Source organism: Chelonia mydas, chromosome 6, assembly GCF_015237465.2.
Source record: "Chelonia mydas isolate rCheMyd1 chromosome 6, rCheMyd1.pri.v2, whole genome shotgun sequence".
In the NCBI taxonomy this organism is placed as follows: domain Eukaryota; kingdom Metazoa; phylum Chordata; order Testudines; family Cheloniidae; genus Chelonia; species Chelonia mydas.
The window spans coordinates 107081786-107098371 of NC_051246.2; the positions used below are offsets into that span (position 1 = coordinate 107081786).

The window sequence follows — 16586 nt, forward strand, 5'->3', positions numbered from 1 at the left end:
TTGATTCGGCATTGTTTCCATCATTCCATGGTGTACCCCAGCACAACACATTTAACTCATCTAAACTTAAGCCAACTTTGCAAGGTGTGGAGTTAGTTCAGTTCAGATGGATATCTAAGGGTTGGGATGCTGAACTAATCTATCTGTACTCCCTGAACCTGAAAAAGTGGACTCATTTCACAAGAACAGACTTTCTCCTGTGTAATTTTTGACATTTTCAGTTCTGGGTAGAAATTCTGTAAACACAATCTGTTTTGTGGTATTTGGGCATTTCTGGTGCTAGTCCTAGAAATAATGGGGGATGAGAGAGAACCTTCAAACAACCTTCTCATTTCTCTGACAATTTTGAGGCTCCAGGAGAAGATTTTATTCAAGTTCCGTTATTAAAGGTCCAATGGTTCATGGGGATTCTCATTTAATCTAAATCAGTTCCTCTATCCCCAGTCTGGAACTCTAACAGCTTTATTCAAGAATCTTGTTTTGGTGATGTAAGAATGGCCAAATCCTCTTTGTGTTTGCTTCTAACAAGTCGAATTCCACTTTAAGGGTGAAATCCTGCCCTTTTTTCTCAGTTCTTCTGTTCTTACTCAGGGAAAATACACATTGACTTAAAATAAGTAAGTACTTGGATTCTTGACCCTAAATGTGGGCCTATGTGTAGTATGAAAATTATGGGAATGTGAGAGCACATCTGGTAATTGAAAAGATGAAAAAAGGTAATAATAAAATGCTCATTCTGAGGCAACAGTGATGAAGATAATGGATGATAGCTAAGCAAGCCATATGCACTTGGCTAACAGAATTAATCATGGACTGTACAATGCAAAACAAGAAAGAGAAGAACAATAAAACATTTAAAGACAAGAATGGATTTTAATTTTAGGAGGAGTATAAAACAATATGATAATGATGATAGCCAAGTTAGCCCTGTGCATGTATAATCCAAACAGGACACAAATTAAAGCTATAAATAATATTTAATTTGCAATACCAGTATAGTCTAAAAAGTAATATTGACTAAAAAAAATTATCAGAATGAATCAAATGAAGAACCCTACATGTCTGGAATATTCAGAAGGGTTGAGGCAAAGCTGAAAAAAATCTCTCTGATAGGAGGGCAGGGGTGGGAAATTGGAATAGCATGTTGTGATTTCCCAACCTGTGTTTAACAAAGGAAACCTTTGAAAACACTTACAGAGCCACTTAGCTGGATTGGAACTAATAAGGTAGGACTTAGACTTGTGATGAACGGCACAAAATTCTTGTAAAGTGGGTTTGTAAATACTCCATCTTGAAGACATTTTGCAGTATCATCTGCCATTAAGCTTCTAGCTATGGTACCTAAGGGATCTTCTTTGCTGTCTCTCACTGTCATATTTATTTGCTTTGTTTTTATAGCCTTGTATTTTAAATATACAGTTGGTGTACATTGTGCCCAACACTAAAGCATTCACTTTGTCTGCTCTGGAATTTCATGCAGCTCCCCAAAGTTGTGAGCAGGCCAGGCTAGCAAATGGATGTATTTGTCCAACGGCATTAGGGCCTGGTTGGTTCACTGAGTTTTTTCTGACTATTTCTGTGGCTTTGAGGAAGCGGGGGCTGGAGGCTTGGTTACTCTGACTCTTGAAGTTTAACATTACATATACTGTACTTAAGGACTGGTGAGATCATCGGTTGTGCTGCTTTGGAGCCTGATGCTGTGAAATGCTACGCGCTCACAAATCACATTAAAATCACTAGGAGTTCTGGGCGTTCAGCACATCACAAGACTGGGCCCTTTAACACAACAGCTTGAAACAAAACTTGAGAGGCCGTGTGTATATTGAAGGATAGGCTGATGCTAGCTTGATAGAGCAAACATTCCTGTGGGTTCTGTGTTGAATCAAAGTGGTGTGAATCTTGCCTTAGGCCAAGTTATCCAGTGAGTTACAGAGTGACCTCTGTTCCCACTGTATCAATGGTACTCTTCGGCCTTTATGGAGACTAACGAGTTCTACAGAGTAACTAGAGAATTCTCTGTTGGGAAGACTAAATGCTGAAAGCCTTTTTGTATTGGGTTGGCAAGGTTTGTTACATTGGCAATAAAAGGTGCAAAAGAAGTAATAATCACAAGTGAGTGACTATTAATTTGAACAATATTAGGTATGATTATGGCTATATTCTGAGCAGTCACATGCATTTATAAAGGAGACTGAATGCATAAATGTAAGAACAAAGAAATCACAAAAAAGTGAAAGTGGAGAGTAATTACTGATTTGAATAAAAATAATAACAAAAAGTAATAACCCTAAATAATGGAGGGGGAGGATGACAGTCAAGTTAAATCAATGTGCTTGCATGACAGGGTAACACCATTTCAGATGTAAGAACAAGGAGGGAACACAAGTGCTTCTAAAAATATTGTTTTCTGTCTCTACAAACGGAATAATACTGTACTTAATACAATGGTGGAATATGACAGTACAAAAGGTACTTCTGTTCTGAGTGCTTTCTTTGCCTTAAAGCTTTGTCTAATCACACTGTGCACAAACATCGCCAAAAGCTACAGCTTAACAACCTGCATTTTGCAAGCATGAAGGGTCATAATAAAAATGTTATATATTCTTATCTTTTTCTGGGGGGTGGGGATGAGGGTGGGGAGAACATTTAGCAAGATTTACATTAAATAGTGGTAGTGGTTTTTTTTTTTAATGGACAAGTTTGTTGTAGTTTATTTTTAATTTGATATGGCCAACTTACTTTTGTATTCCTAACTATTTCCTTTGCTTGCAGTAGCATCTCCTGATCATGGTAAGGGCAAAGCAGATCAGCTGGAGATAGCTCATAGTTGAACTTGGGCAATAAGCCAGCCATGTTGCCAGCAGATGTTTCATGGTATGTGGGTCACTGGGAATATTATTAGCCATTTTCCCCCTCTTCAGCACAGTCGAAACTCTCAAGCTGACAATTTGATACTTGGAGCACAACTCTTCCACCCGAAAACTATTTGTTATAAAAATATACTTAATTGTTTGGTTCCCTTGGGATTGATGTAGCAGACTGAGTGAGCCACTGTTTTGTTGGAAAGGTGCACATCGTATATTTTCCTCTAGCGTTCCCTTGCTAGCACACTGACCTGGATTGAAACCATGTTTATGCTTCTGTGAGAGAGGCTGATTTATATCAAACAAAGTGGTAACACATTTACATGGAACTGAAACCTTCACTTGAGATCTCATGATCACAACCCATAATACTGGGGAAAGGACACCGTTTGGAACAAGTCATTTGTTCTACAAGAGCTATTGCAATTGTTTGCAAATGGGAGACAAGTGAGGTGATGCCAGAATTTTAACCACCACCCCCTCCAAAATTATCCACCTCAGTCAGATATGTGACATTCTCTGGGTAAGACGATTGCTTATACAACCACTAGTTGTGGTGGCTGGAAGATGCGAGAGAGGACCTCCCTGTGCAGCTGCTGCCTCAGGCTGTGGTTCAGGAAGTGCTTAAGTCCATTCCTATATAAGGCCACTTCTGCTCCCCTCCCTCACCCGATGAGCTAAAAGCACAAGCTGCTTCAGCAAGCTGCAATAACTCATATCCTCTGTGGATCGGCACAGAGGCGAACCACACAGTCACCAGTGGGTTACTCAAGCAGTTTGCCCAGGAAGCGCTGTGGCCGGAGGCATTAGGTACTGTCTTGGAGGCAACCTATGTTCTTCTCAAATGGTACCCTACTTTTCCTCTATGCAAAGGGGGCTGTGCTGCAGTTTCCTTGTGCTGACTGAGTAGCTCAGCCATCTGGGTAAACCAAAAACTGCCCTTTCTGGAGTAAACAAAAGTCCAAGTCCTTTATCCAGTCTCTTCCCTGGTCACAGCCCTCCCTCAAGGATCTGTCGGTTTCTGCCCCCTGCTGGTCTCTTGGAGTTAGATGGGAGCTCCAGCCTGGAAGTCTTAAAGTCTGTCTACACTGCATTTTAAAACCTAGGGCAGCAATTCCCAGAGCCTGAGTATACAGAATTGGGCTCACACTATGGTGCTAAAAACAGCCATGTAGACATTGTGGCTCAGGGTCTGAAACCCACATCCTTCCTCGGCTTTAGAGCATCTACAATGTTGTGGGCCCTAAGATTCCCTGCTGCAGGTTTTAAAATGTAGTGTAGATGTACTCTTCGACAAGAAAGCCACCATCGTTCTGATCAACAACTTTCCCTGTTTCTCTTCCACTAAGACTACTTCCTGTGCTCTGTCAAAGTCCACTGATTTCCCCTCTTGGAACCTGGCTCTCTCTCTAGCAAAAGCAACATCCCCTCTTTGGACTCCTTTATCCAGCCATCTGACTCTCTTTTTAGGCCTCTTTCTAGGCCCTTTCTCTGGCTTCTTTAAAAGCTTTCCCAGGTTTTCTGAGGTCCTTGTCCTGAAGAGTCCCAGAGCTCTTATCCTTTTTCTTAGCCCTGCTGCCTCTCTCTGTTCTGATGGAATAGCTGCTTGTATACCCTGGCAGTCTTTCTCAGCGTCCCTTGCTGAAAGGCCTTCCACGCCCATCAGTCTGGGGAACTACACCTCCCAGAATTCCCCTGTTCTGAATTGAAACCTGGAACAGAGCCATGCTAGGTTAATGCCTCTCTTAAAGGATCAGAATATCCTGTTCAGCAAGTCACTTAACACCCCCACTCTGTTTCTTCATCTGTAAAATTCAGCAGCTGCAATTGTCCTACTTAAAAACTAATTAATGAACATAAGTACCAAGCAGCATTAGGGCCAGCCAGAGCTTAGGATCTCCTGGCTCCTAACGTTATTCACTTTCCTCATCTAGTGTAGCATTTTGGAGAACCCACCTGTCTCTCCTCAACTCCCTCTCAAGTTTGATATTTTTTTCAATAGAAGGGCTTTTCAAGTTGCAGCAAGCGATCTGCTACTTTGAAATTTTGTACAAATTGCTTTCCTTTTGCAGCTGTTCCCCCACCTCTAGGACAGGTACACTGAGTCTAGCACCATCCTCCACAATTTTCATAGTGGATTTGCTCAGCTCTGCTTATAGCTCCCCATTTTCCCGTTCACCAAGATAAGAAAAATAAATGAAAAAGATGAGGTTTAAAGTGGTAATGGTTACATGCAGGACAGGTGCCTGTGACTGGGGGAGGGGAAATAATTTCCATCTGATGGAGAGAGGACTGTGCAATATCCACTGAAATAATCTTGTAAGGTAGGGAAACCTACCTTGAAGGCAATCTGACTTCTTGCAGGGTTTTTCACAGGCTCCTCCCTTGCACAGCATTATTCCGACTGCAGTTTTATCACCATAAACTGTTTAGACTGATACTGTGGGCATTTAGCTGAGAAACAGGCTTTAGTGTCAACAGTAGCATGATCCCATATATCCTGTACCTTGAAATAGATGGGAGATGGCAGCAGGTTCAGCAGCATCATGCTATCAAAGCGCAGGGATCAGGCGAGCTTCCCCAACACTTACATGACTCAGCCCGAGGTGGTAACACTTATTAAGCGGACTGCGAAACACTCGTGTGCAGGTTTCTGTGGTAACCATGGTGCTCTGTGTACAAAACTTGCCTTGGCAATAGAAAGAGTTGAAAATTAAACTCCCCTATTGCCATGAAAAAAAGGAGAGAGAGAGAATTTACTTCCTTAAGAACTTTGGATAACACTCCATTACTTCTCCTTCCCACCTCACCTCTTCTCAGTGGATCCTCCTCCTAATGCCCCATACCTCCAAACAGGTGTAAAGCTGAATTATCAGCAGGCTCTGCCAAATTTAACAAGTTCAGACCGAGACAGCACTTCCCTGACTGGGTCAAATTCTATTCTTTGTTTAACTCCAGGGAAATTCTATTTGACTTCAGAGTTTGATCCACTTTATTTCTTACCAAAAAATGCCACTTTTTATTCTGTTGTGTTGCAGATCTAGCCATTTTCTGTTTGGGGAATGTGGAATCTATTTGGGTCATGGAAGATGGGGTGGGAGGAATACTCGGACATACCTGTTTCAGCACAATCTTGTTTCTTGGCCATGATAACATGAGAGAGATGTTGTTGAACACTGGCTGCTCACGGTGCATTCCTTCCTGGTTGTTTTTCTTATTAAGTGGGAGTTGTGCTGAGTTACAGAAGCCTGGCCTACATCTAAAATTTAGGTCAACCTAGCTAAGTTGCTTAAGGTTATAAAAAATTTCCCACCCTGAGCACTGTAGTTAGGTCAGCCTAACTGCTGGTGTAGATGTGGGTAGGTAGATGGAAGGATTGTTCCATTGACCTAGATTCTGCCTCCGAGAGAGGTGGGTTACTTGCTTCAATGGAAATACCCCTTCTGTCAACGTAGGAAGTGTTACAACAGTGCTACAGCAGCCCAGCTGCCATGTTGTTGGTGTGCTGCTTTAGTGGTTGTAGTGTAGATGTACCCTCAGAGGACCCTGGATAAGGGGAAGGGAGAAAGAAGGGGCTGGCTCGGGAGTGGTGGCCTCTTTGCTTAAGGTGGTAGAGGGTGCTAGTGTAGGGATCAGCACTGGATATGAAGATGAAGGTTCTGGGTTGCATTTTATTTCTTGTGTTTGCTCATTTCTTCTCACCTCGACCTACTATCACAGTGAGAATTAATCTCAGGGAAGGTGATACAGGAGCAGGCAAGCTGCTCCCCGTTCTGCATAAAAAATAAAACCCAGAGATGAATGATCTGGAGATGTAGCATTTTTATCAGAGTTAAAGGTGTTTCTCCCCCCACCTCTTCCCCTTTTAGTGTGTGCGCAGGCTGTAAGAATAAAAATTTCAAATGTTATGGTGCTGTGTAGCCTCTGTGTATGTAGAAAAATTGGAGAATTAGGGGAGAGAATGAGGGAGTGGTGAAGCCTTGTATAAAAATGACAGATGCCCTGGTTTAAAAGGTGACAATTTACCTATGCAGTGAAATGGTTCTGTCAAGGCATCAGGAAATTTGGGGACTTGAATTCAGAAGGGATGCATTTGAAAATGCCGGCTGCCTTGAGCTCCTGAAGTAGCCTCCGAGCTCCAGAACTGACGTTTTATAATTTTGCCTTATCTGCTTGGGTTTATCATGGTGGTAATAGGGATAATGACAGAGAGTCAGTCATTTCCACTTAGATGCCAGTTTTTAAGTAATAATAAGCTCACAGCGGGTTCGATTTGGTCTGCGCTGAGAGTACCTGGGGTTATTTTCCCTTTGCTTTCTTATGGTAAATTATCTCAGCCCACCAGGGCCAAGCTGATTTTCTAGCTGTAAAAACAGAGGAGACGAGCATGCAGCACCGCACTGCACACTTAGCTACTTCCCCCTTTGTTGTTTTCTATATGATATTTAGGAAGAGAAAATTCCCTAAACTGTCCATTGCAGTTGGAAGCCAGGTCATAACAGAAAATGTAAACTCATAGTGGACTATCTCCCCCATACCCTTACCCCACACAGCCCTCCTCTGTAGTGCAGTCCCTAATGGGGACATTTAAAACCAGTGCTTATGATAATGCCCTTGTTCCCATGGACACCACAGCACTGCAGAACCAAGATTAATGGAGGACCATTGAGACCGGTCCTAAAAGATTGTCCCTCTTGTGTATTATGGTCTGTCATGCTGCATCCATTAGCAGAGGAGCAGAGGGGTCCTCATCGTGTTGGTATCTCTGGGACCAAATCGAGCTACTGCAAGATGGCATTTCCGTAGCACATCAACAGATCATTTCACCACTGCTTAAGGCATCGTAAATTGGACTTATAGCTCAGCTGTTGGCATAAATAAGTCCCTTTGATAATTAGTGGAAGACGTTATGACACTCCAGGGTACAGGAGGGGACATTGGTACTGTCATTTTTTTCTCCAGCCCTGGCACCCTGGTGCCTCTGATCTTTCTGAAGATTCAGGGCACGCGCTCTTCATTACGGTTTGGGCACCAGGGACTTGTTTTTTTTGCAAGATTAATGAGCGCCACGGAAATTCTCCAGCGCATCTCGATAATTAAGTCTTTGTTTATCAAAAAACAAGTTATATTAGGAGCAGAAAATTCGCAGTAATTATTCATAATTCTAACAATTCAAGTATAGCTACCTCATTTGCCTGGGTAATTCTGCTTTTTAATTTCTTGCATACATTTGCATATTAATTTTGCCCGTCGGCTGCAGCAGGCTTTGACAGTTTGTTACTATGTGATGGTTTTCGCAGGGGTGCGACTCAGTTGGGTGGCATTTCGACTGGGTGCAATGATAAATTATGAATTTTCTAATTTGCTGCATAATGAAGTAACCCTTTCCAACCCAATTAAAAATAAAAAAGCAAAGACAGTATCTTTTAAAAAATATTTCCCAGGTATTTCATCTCTCCTTTTGTTGTTGTTGTTCTGAAGGCTGCTGCTGCTTTTTTTTTTTTTTTTTTTTTTTACTTAAAAAGCAGATGACTGCATTTGCAGCCTTTCAGAATGACTGTGCCTTTCCATACATCAAACATGATTCATGATTCATGTATCCCCAGACTGTATGCATGCTTTAAATTGGCCACTCCTCAACCCACAGGGCAATCAGGGATGATAGGAAAGAAGTCCACGCTTCTTTTCTGAAGTCCAATTTGGGCTGGAGTGATCTGTGTCTGTGTGTCTGTCTGTGTGTCAGGGAAGAGGGATTTCAAATGAGGGAAATAAATGCTGTGTATTTCTATTACATACTTACTCAAGAGGCTATGCTCCTATAAATTAACTGCTGAACTATAGTGTGGGCTCCTTCCGCATTTCTTAAAATGGTTATTGAAATAAAAGATATATATTTATTACCTCAGCATTGTAAAAAAGAAAACAATCTGTAGTGTCTTAATTTGTGGGTGAGAGGTAAGAGATTTTAGTTCACTGTTGGTAAGTGCATCAGTACATTTGGTAATTTTATGCCCCTAATGCGGTACTTAGAAAAACACAAGTATTGCTGGGTAGAATTTGTGGTGTTTCATTATACAACTGGAGACATGCAAAACGGTTTAGAAATACCATAGGCCTGATGCCATCCCGACTTTAAAGAATGTGAAATAACCCAGCCAATCTGTTTAGCATGATGCAAATACTGTAATTATACAATTATGCTGTATTTTTAATGTAAAGATTCCTATATATTTTGCTGTTCTTTTAAAATTCTACATTATGAAGGGATGAAGCTGTCATTGTATCAGAGGCTACACCACAACCATACAGCAACAGATCACAAAAGATTTTGACACTAATACACCACAACCAAAAGTAGAGAGCCCACAACACTAATGCAAAATAACAACAAAAGTGCAGATCACATTGCATTAATTCAGTACATTCACGCAGCACATAACCATACGCAATACAAACATAGTCGTCTGTGCTCTTACAGCAAGCCTGGCAACACGTCACACAAGAAACTGACACCACATTGCACTAATATAATAAACAGCACAGCTACTCAAGCGCAATTTAGACAACATTACTATAATACACAGCACACAATATAAATCCAGCACAACCTCTCAACACAGAGTGCACAATGATATAACATTAGCATACCAGCTGAAACCAGACAACATTAATGTAACACATCCCTACACTACAGCGCAAATGACAATAATAATGAACAACTCTACAGCACAGTCACAAAAATATGCCAAACCACTATTGTACAGTGGTGCACAATACATTTATACAACACCGTATCCTGCCCAGTGTTCTCACAGTACATTTCATAGCTGTACAGAACAAAGGCTACAATGTTAATACAACTTACCATGATCACACAAAATTAATACAGCCCAAACACCTACAATAAAGCTAACACAGCAAAATGCAGACCATCGCACAGAGTGCACACCCTTACTATGCAATGCAGGCCAACAGTACACAATGGTGGTAATGAGTGAATAAGTGCACAGCACACAAAATCAGCATCATACAACCACAATGTGTTGAGCGGTACAACAGCAAAATCACACAACATGTTGCCACAACAGTTCACTAAAAGGAATAAATTGCAACACAAATGTGAGCACACAGTGTTGATATGTACAATTTACTAGAACTGGTCAAAAATGTTCCGGTGGATCCTTTTTCCATTGGAAAATGCTGTTTTATCAAAATCTAAATCTTCCATGTGTCAATTTCAATGAACCTTTGTGTGTTAAAAAAAACCAAAATGAATAAAATTGAATGGAACATTTTGATATTACATAGCGAAATTATTTTTGTTTAGACATATATTTTATATTATAAAGAAATTAAAAAGTCAACATTGCAAGAAAACTTAGATTTTATTGAAACAAAGCATTTTAATAGATCTGAAATATTTTTTTTGCAGAAAATTTCAAAATTTTGGGTTTTTTTCCCTGATTTGGAATATTTTTTTTTAAATGTTGGAGTTTCCCATGGCACAGAAGTTCCAATTTCTGACAAGATCTTCTAATTACACTGCAAAAGGCCAGACACAGTAATGCAGCACAACCCATGCTACAGCACCAGCAAAAATAATAAAGTACATCAACACAGCAAAGAATGCATGGTACTAATACAGCCCATCACAGCCTGCCCATTGCTAACACCACTCAGAGCTCGGAACAGTAAACTACAGACTTATGCAGCAGAGCACTACTACGTAAGAGTTGTACTCCATAATATAGCTATGCCAATATTCACAGCAGAAAATGTAACAATATTAATAAGGTAAAAATGTAGTAATAGTGAGTATAGCATACCGAACATAGTAATGATAGACAGAGGAGCATATCCAGCATAGATAGCACAGCTGCACTTCAGTGGGGAGACACGAATATTGAGGGGTGCTGCAGCGTGGCGCACACCACGTTAATATATAATGGTTCCATGTTGCACACAGTATACAATCCCACCACACTGAAGAGCTGATGCCAAAGTGCATGAGGTGTACAGCAATAATGCTGCACCACTGGGTGCCATACGCAGAAGCCTTCAGAGACATGACAATCACACTATACAAACTAGACACCTGGTGAAACAAGATAACAACCATATAAAGTAAGGTGAATGAGCACCAAATGCATGCTAATAATGTGAGCTTGAGACCGAAAACATCACTATAACCTGGTAAAGAGCACGCTTAGTTCAGGACATTAATATTAATTTAAGCTGATGCATGTTAGGGTTTTCTTTAGTGCCCATCACAGTAGAATCTAAAGTGCTGCTCAGGTACCATAGGTGTGCATAGCAAGGTACCCTAGCAGATTTCAGTGAGTTGTCTCTATTTCCCTGGTTTTACAAAGTTCTGCTATTTATTATTCAAATGAATATAACACTAAACAAAGGAGAACTCATCCCAATCCATGGACAAACTCTTAAAAACACATCTCCTATAATAAACAGACTCCAGCAATTACTCACAGGAAAACTATCTCAGCAGCCCCGAGACTAAACCCAAATTTAATAGACTCCACTAACAAAATCACCACCACAGTCCCTACCTCACCCATTGTCCTGCGGGCTAGAGAGAAGATGTGCCTTGCAGCAAGCTTTAAAGATTGTCATGCACCAAAAGAGGAAGTGAATGTCAAAGGTACAAGGCCCAAATTGAGGAACCCCTGCCATAGCCCTTTCTTTTTTATATTAATGGGGCTCTAGCTGAGGGGACTGCAGGCTGCAACAGTGCCAGCATCACATTGGGGAAAGGGGTGGGTGGGTCTTTGTCTTTGCTGCAAGGTTAACTTGAGTTATAACTCAGTTGTTGTCCCTAACTTGAACCCTGACCACCCTTAATTTGGGTGTGGTGGTACATTTAACTCAAGTTGGCTGGCTCCTCAGAAGTATAGGCTAATGCTCAAGTGAGCACAATTTGTTAGCTGCTAATGTTACTGCTCTGTGGTATGGATGCAGACTAGTCCTTCAGTGCCTTCCCATAATTTCTCTCATGTATGCCAAAAAGACAGACTGGTTTTCCCATGATTCACTGGGAAAGAATTCATAGAGAGGCTCATCTTAATCCATCTCAAAGAACCATGAGCTGTACCCTGTGAATTCTTAGCGCCAAACATGAGTGAATATAGTCCCAGTGTGGAGGCAGCAGCTCAAATGTTATTTTGTAGCATGGTCACACTCTCACTTGCACTAGACTAACTCAAGAGAAATAACTTGAGTGTAGATAACCTGAGTTAACTCTGCAGTGAAGACATGCCCTGTGAAGCACTAGTCGCATGCCACCTAGGATCAAACCAGCAGACAGGGTGGCGCTTTTCCCCACCCCCATCTATGGATAACCAAGAAGTTGCAATAATTTCTTTCAGGTGAGGCCCTTACACCTATTCCTTTGTCACCTTGAGGTTAGATTGCTACAACAGTCTTTACGTGGAGTTATTTCAACACTTGACTCGGTGCTTCCTTGTTTGGAAAGCCTTTCACCCACCTAATTCCCTGCCTCTCTGTCTGTACTACAGCTGGGCAAAATTTTCTGTCCAAAACATTTTTGGCAAAATATGCAGATTCAATGACACTTTGTGACTTCTTGTCAGTTTTCAGCTAATTGTTTCAGCTGGAAAAAAACAAAACAAATAAAAAAAAATGAAAAACCAAAACCAAAAAAACTCTGAAAACGCTGAAACATTTCATTTTGATACTTTTGAAACAAAATGTTCCGATTTTTGGGGGGGCCCAGAATGACTTTGTTTATAAATTTCCTTCAATTTTATTTTTTTTAATAGAAACATCACTAACCCCCCACCCCAGGATTGAAATCAGACTAAAACATTTTTTGGGGGGTCAAACTAAACATAGCCCCAAACTATTTTTTCAACTTTTTGATTTACCAAAATCTGGAAAAATTTAATTTTCTGGTTGACCTAAAATATTTTTTTCCCAATTTTGTGGAAATGCCAGAGAACCAAATAATAATAATAATAAATAATAAAAATCTGCTATTTGAAGAGCTCTAATCTTGATTGCTATAGCAGCTTCTCTGCTCTGTGAATCAATGTGTGTGTTTCAAAGAAGCTAAGTACATCATATTCCATTCATTTGAGAGAAAACTGTAACTTCTTTTGTCATTTGTCTGTTACCTCAATGTGCCTGTGTTTTACCTTATATAAGAACTACATTTTAAAGTTTCATACTGGAGTCAAAACAAATAAGCTCTAGAGATGCAGCTGAAAAAAAAGCTGGCAAGAGCTTGTGTGTGCGTAAACTGAGGCATAGCATTGAAATGACTTGCCCAAGGTTGCCCAGAAAGACTGTGACAGAGCCAGGATTAGACTACAGGTCTCCTAACTCTTTCTTTCCTCCTCTAACCACAGTATGCTTGGCTTGATTCTTAACCACAAGACCATATTTCTCCTCTGGAGGGTGGGCAGTCAGTAATTATTTTCTGGCCATTCAGCAATTCACTGAAGGGGCTAGAAGGATTGAGTTGCTCACCTATCAGAGTGAGCAATGGTGAGGTTTCTGATATTTTCAAATCAAGCTTTTTCCCTGTAAAATTGCCTAGGTACATCTTAAAAATTAAAATAAATCTTTCTTTAAAGGAAAGAATCCATTTCTTGTCTAGGGAGAGGGAGATCTGCCCATAACAGTCCAGGGATCTGCATGTAAGACTTCAAATCAGACATAGTCACAAGTTCTTCTCCTAACTCTCTATGGGTAAGTTCCTGAGGGCTTAGCCCTTGAGATGCTGAGTGCCTCCTGCCAAATGCTGAGCATCTTTGATGTCCACTGATTTCAATTAGAGGTGAAGTTTCCATGCAAGAGGAGCCCACCATCTTGCCCATGTGGGCATTTCACCTTCTGTCTCAGTTTAGACATCAGTAAAAGGGGGGAAATACTCACCTTTCAGGGCTGTGGTAAGGGTTAGTTAAGCAAACCCGACGAGATAATTTGTGACACAAATGAAATTTTTTGTGGTCAAAATTTTTGGGGGGGTTGCTGAAAAACCAAGAATTCTTTTTTATGAAAAGAGATTTTTTTCACAAAAAAATCCATTCAGTTAAAAAAAGCCATTTTCCCATCAAAAAAACATTTTGATAGAAAATTTTCCACCAGCTCTATTAACTAGAGTGTGTGTTTGTAAAGCAATTTCAATATGACAAGCAATGCATACATATTAATTATTATTAATAAAAGTATCAATCCTATGAGATCATTTCAAAATGATCAGGTGAAAAATATATGAGATGGTAAGAAGTTCAGAACTTAAAGCTACAAATATGCAAAGAAATATTTATTATTTAACATGGACCAGTTATTTTTCACTATTTAGTATTAGAGCTGCAGATTTTACATCTCAAATCTAGAATTTCTTTAGAGCTTTGGCAGTATATTGATAAAAATGGTCACTTCTACATGTTATGAAAGAGATTGTACTGGGTTTTATAGGAAATAAGGTCGTGCATGTTACCTGTGATGTTTTTCACTTTTTGACTAGCTCTGTTTCCATAAGGAAAAAGATGGTCTGTTTTCCTTATTTGATAAAGACAAACTGCATTTAATTTTCTATAATGATCTGCAAAGACTGGCAACACTCAGTAAAGTTTGTCAAAAGGATAATATGTGTTGACTTAACCCCCCTGTTAACAGGCTCAAGCCAGTTAATATGTTTGTGACATGGATGAAAATAATCATTTTATGCTGTTTAGGGGATCCATGAATAAAATATAGGGTACACAGTTAAAGGAATCAAGGAGAGGGACTGGGAAAAAAAAAATCAAATCTGGTGTTTAAATAATTTCAGACTGAAAGCAAAGGGATTTGACTGCAGCTTCCCACTTCCCCAGCCGTATTTGTATATTGTGGTTCAAAGTTTAAGATTCAGATAACACTCAGTATTCAAATTTGTCTTAAGCCATATGTGCAGGTGAGAAATTACAACATTTTGCACTAGTTAACATTCATTTTATTTGAAACTTCAAAAGCAGAACTGGTCTGCTAACATTCTGATCTTCACTTGACTCTTTAATAATATTACTTGAGATATTTTGAGTGGAGCTGATTTTAAAGTACAGGTAGTTAACCAGATTTTAGACACCTTCCGAAACTAAACAAAACTTGTGTCACCCTCATGCCAAAGTCAGTCATGGTTAGGTTCTTTTTGCGGCATCCAGAGATCTTGTGTGTAGGAACAACATTAATTTTTATTACACTGGTAATTAGAATGCAATACAAATAATTGAATAGCAAGTAGGAAATATGATGTTCTAAATGTATCTGTAACAATGCCCTGCTATGGTGATCAGATTTTGTTGATGTATTAGTGTATAAAAAGAATTGAGCACAAGGCTAGAAATAGACAATCCTATTATGCCATTTTTATATAAGATATAAACCTGAGCCTATGTACTAGCATCATGGGGCTAGCTTATTTCATGGCCTTATATTCTCAATGACCAATTCTGGAGGTAGTTATAAACCAGGGGAGTTATGTATTGAAGTTAAAGCTCAATAGGAATCTGAGCCGTTGGGAACTAGACATCCCCACGCTGTGTAACTTCAGTATATTATCTTTCTTTCCCACCCAGTTTGCTAAAAGTTTTGGAAGCCTATTGTTTCCTAGCCACTGATGATGTATTTTGAAGTAACCCTGTAATTTAGTACCCTGTCTTTATCAGCCCACAGTGCTTTTTGTTCTCTGCAAAAGCAAACTAGTGTTACTTGTTCACTAACCTAAAAGTAGTGGCAATATTGAGAGGAGAAACCAAGACAAACAAAACTGATTAGGGAGAGACTTGCTTTCAGGAAACCTTTTCCTGTCACAGGGGGATGGATAACTAAAATAATGTTTCAATAATTTATGCAGTGTGCACATGAAAAAACATTGGAATTGTGAAATGAAGACAACGTATAAAGAGCAACTGAAGTTGATAACTGCTTTAATCAGTTCAGATGATAATTCTAAAATAAATTGGGAAATCACTCTTTCTCTCAGCTCATGAATGGCGATGGGACTTGAATGTATGTTCTTATATTGTTCCCCAGAATTTCACTTCAGCTCCTGTCCTGGTGAGATTAAACCCACTGATGTTGGTGCTGGCTTTCTTTGGGGGGAAAAGTAGCCTGCAGAACTGGCTATATAAAGACACTTATCACCAGGAATCTATGTGGTCTAGTGGTTAAAATGGAGTTTGAGGAGTCTTGTGTCCCATTCCCAGCTCTGCTACTGACTATGGGTAAGTCATTTAACCTTTCTGTGCCTCAGTTTACACATCTATAAAATGGGAATATTTAGCCAGTTCACAAGAATGTCATGTGACATAAAGTGAATGTGTGTAAAGCACTTTAAAATCTTTGGATGAAAACTGCTACATACCGTTAAATGACTTTTCAGACTTAAAGCATCAGCACCTTCTGTATCATGCTATTCTCTCTCATATTCCCATTTCATCTGAATATGAAAACAAATATATTCTGTAACAAGGTAATAAAATATTGATTCTGTCCTAGGCGGCACTCGGGGGAGGGGGGAGAGAGGAACAGAGCAGGGTCACTTAAGGGCTGGCTAATTTCCAGAGTCTTTTGTGTGGGAGGCTTGCTGTGCTGGGGGCAAGAGGCTGTTGGGACTTTTGAAACTGCAGTGTCTCTAATCCTCTCTTCAAGGGTTAAATTACAGACTGTTTCTGTCTCTGGAGTTCTCTCTTCAATGCA

The 16586-nt window shown here is 40.0% G+C and overlaps 1 long non-coding RNA gene across 1 annotated transcript in view; it reads left to right on the plus strand.

Annotated features, from left to right (window-relative positions):
- The window catches only part of LOC122466165, a 32832-nt gene that overhangs the window by 12745 nt on the left and 3501 nt on the right, over positions 1 to 16586 (plus strand). The window contains exon 2 of the long non-coding RNA XR_006291477.1: positions 15921 to 16111. This is a non-coding gene — a long non-coding RNA (uncharacterized LOC122466165). The remainder of the gene's footprint in view (positions 1 to 15920; positions 16112 to 16586) is intronic.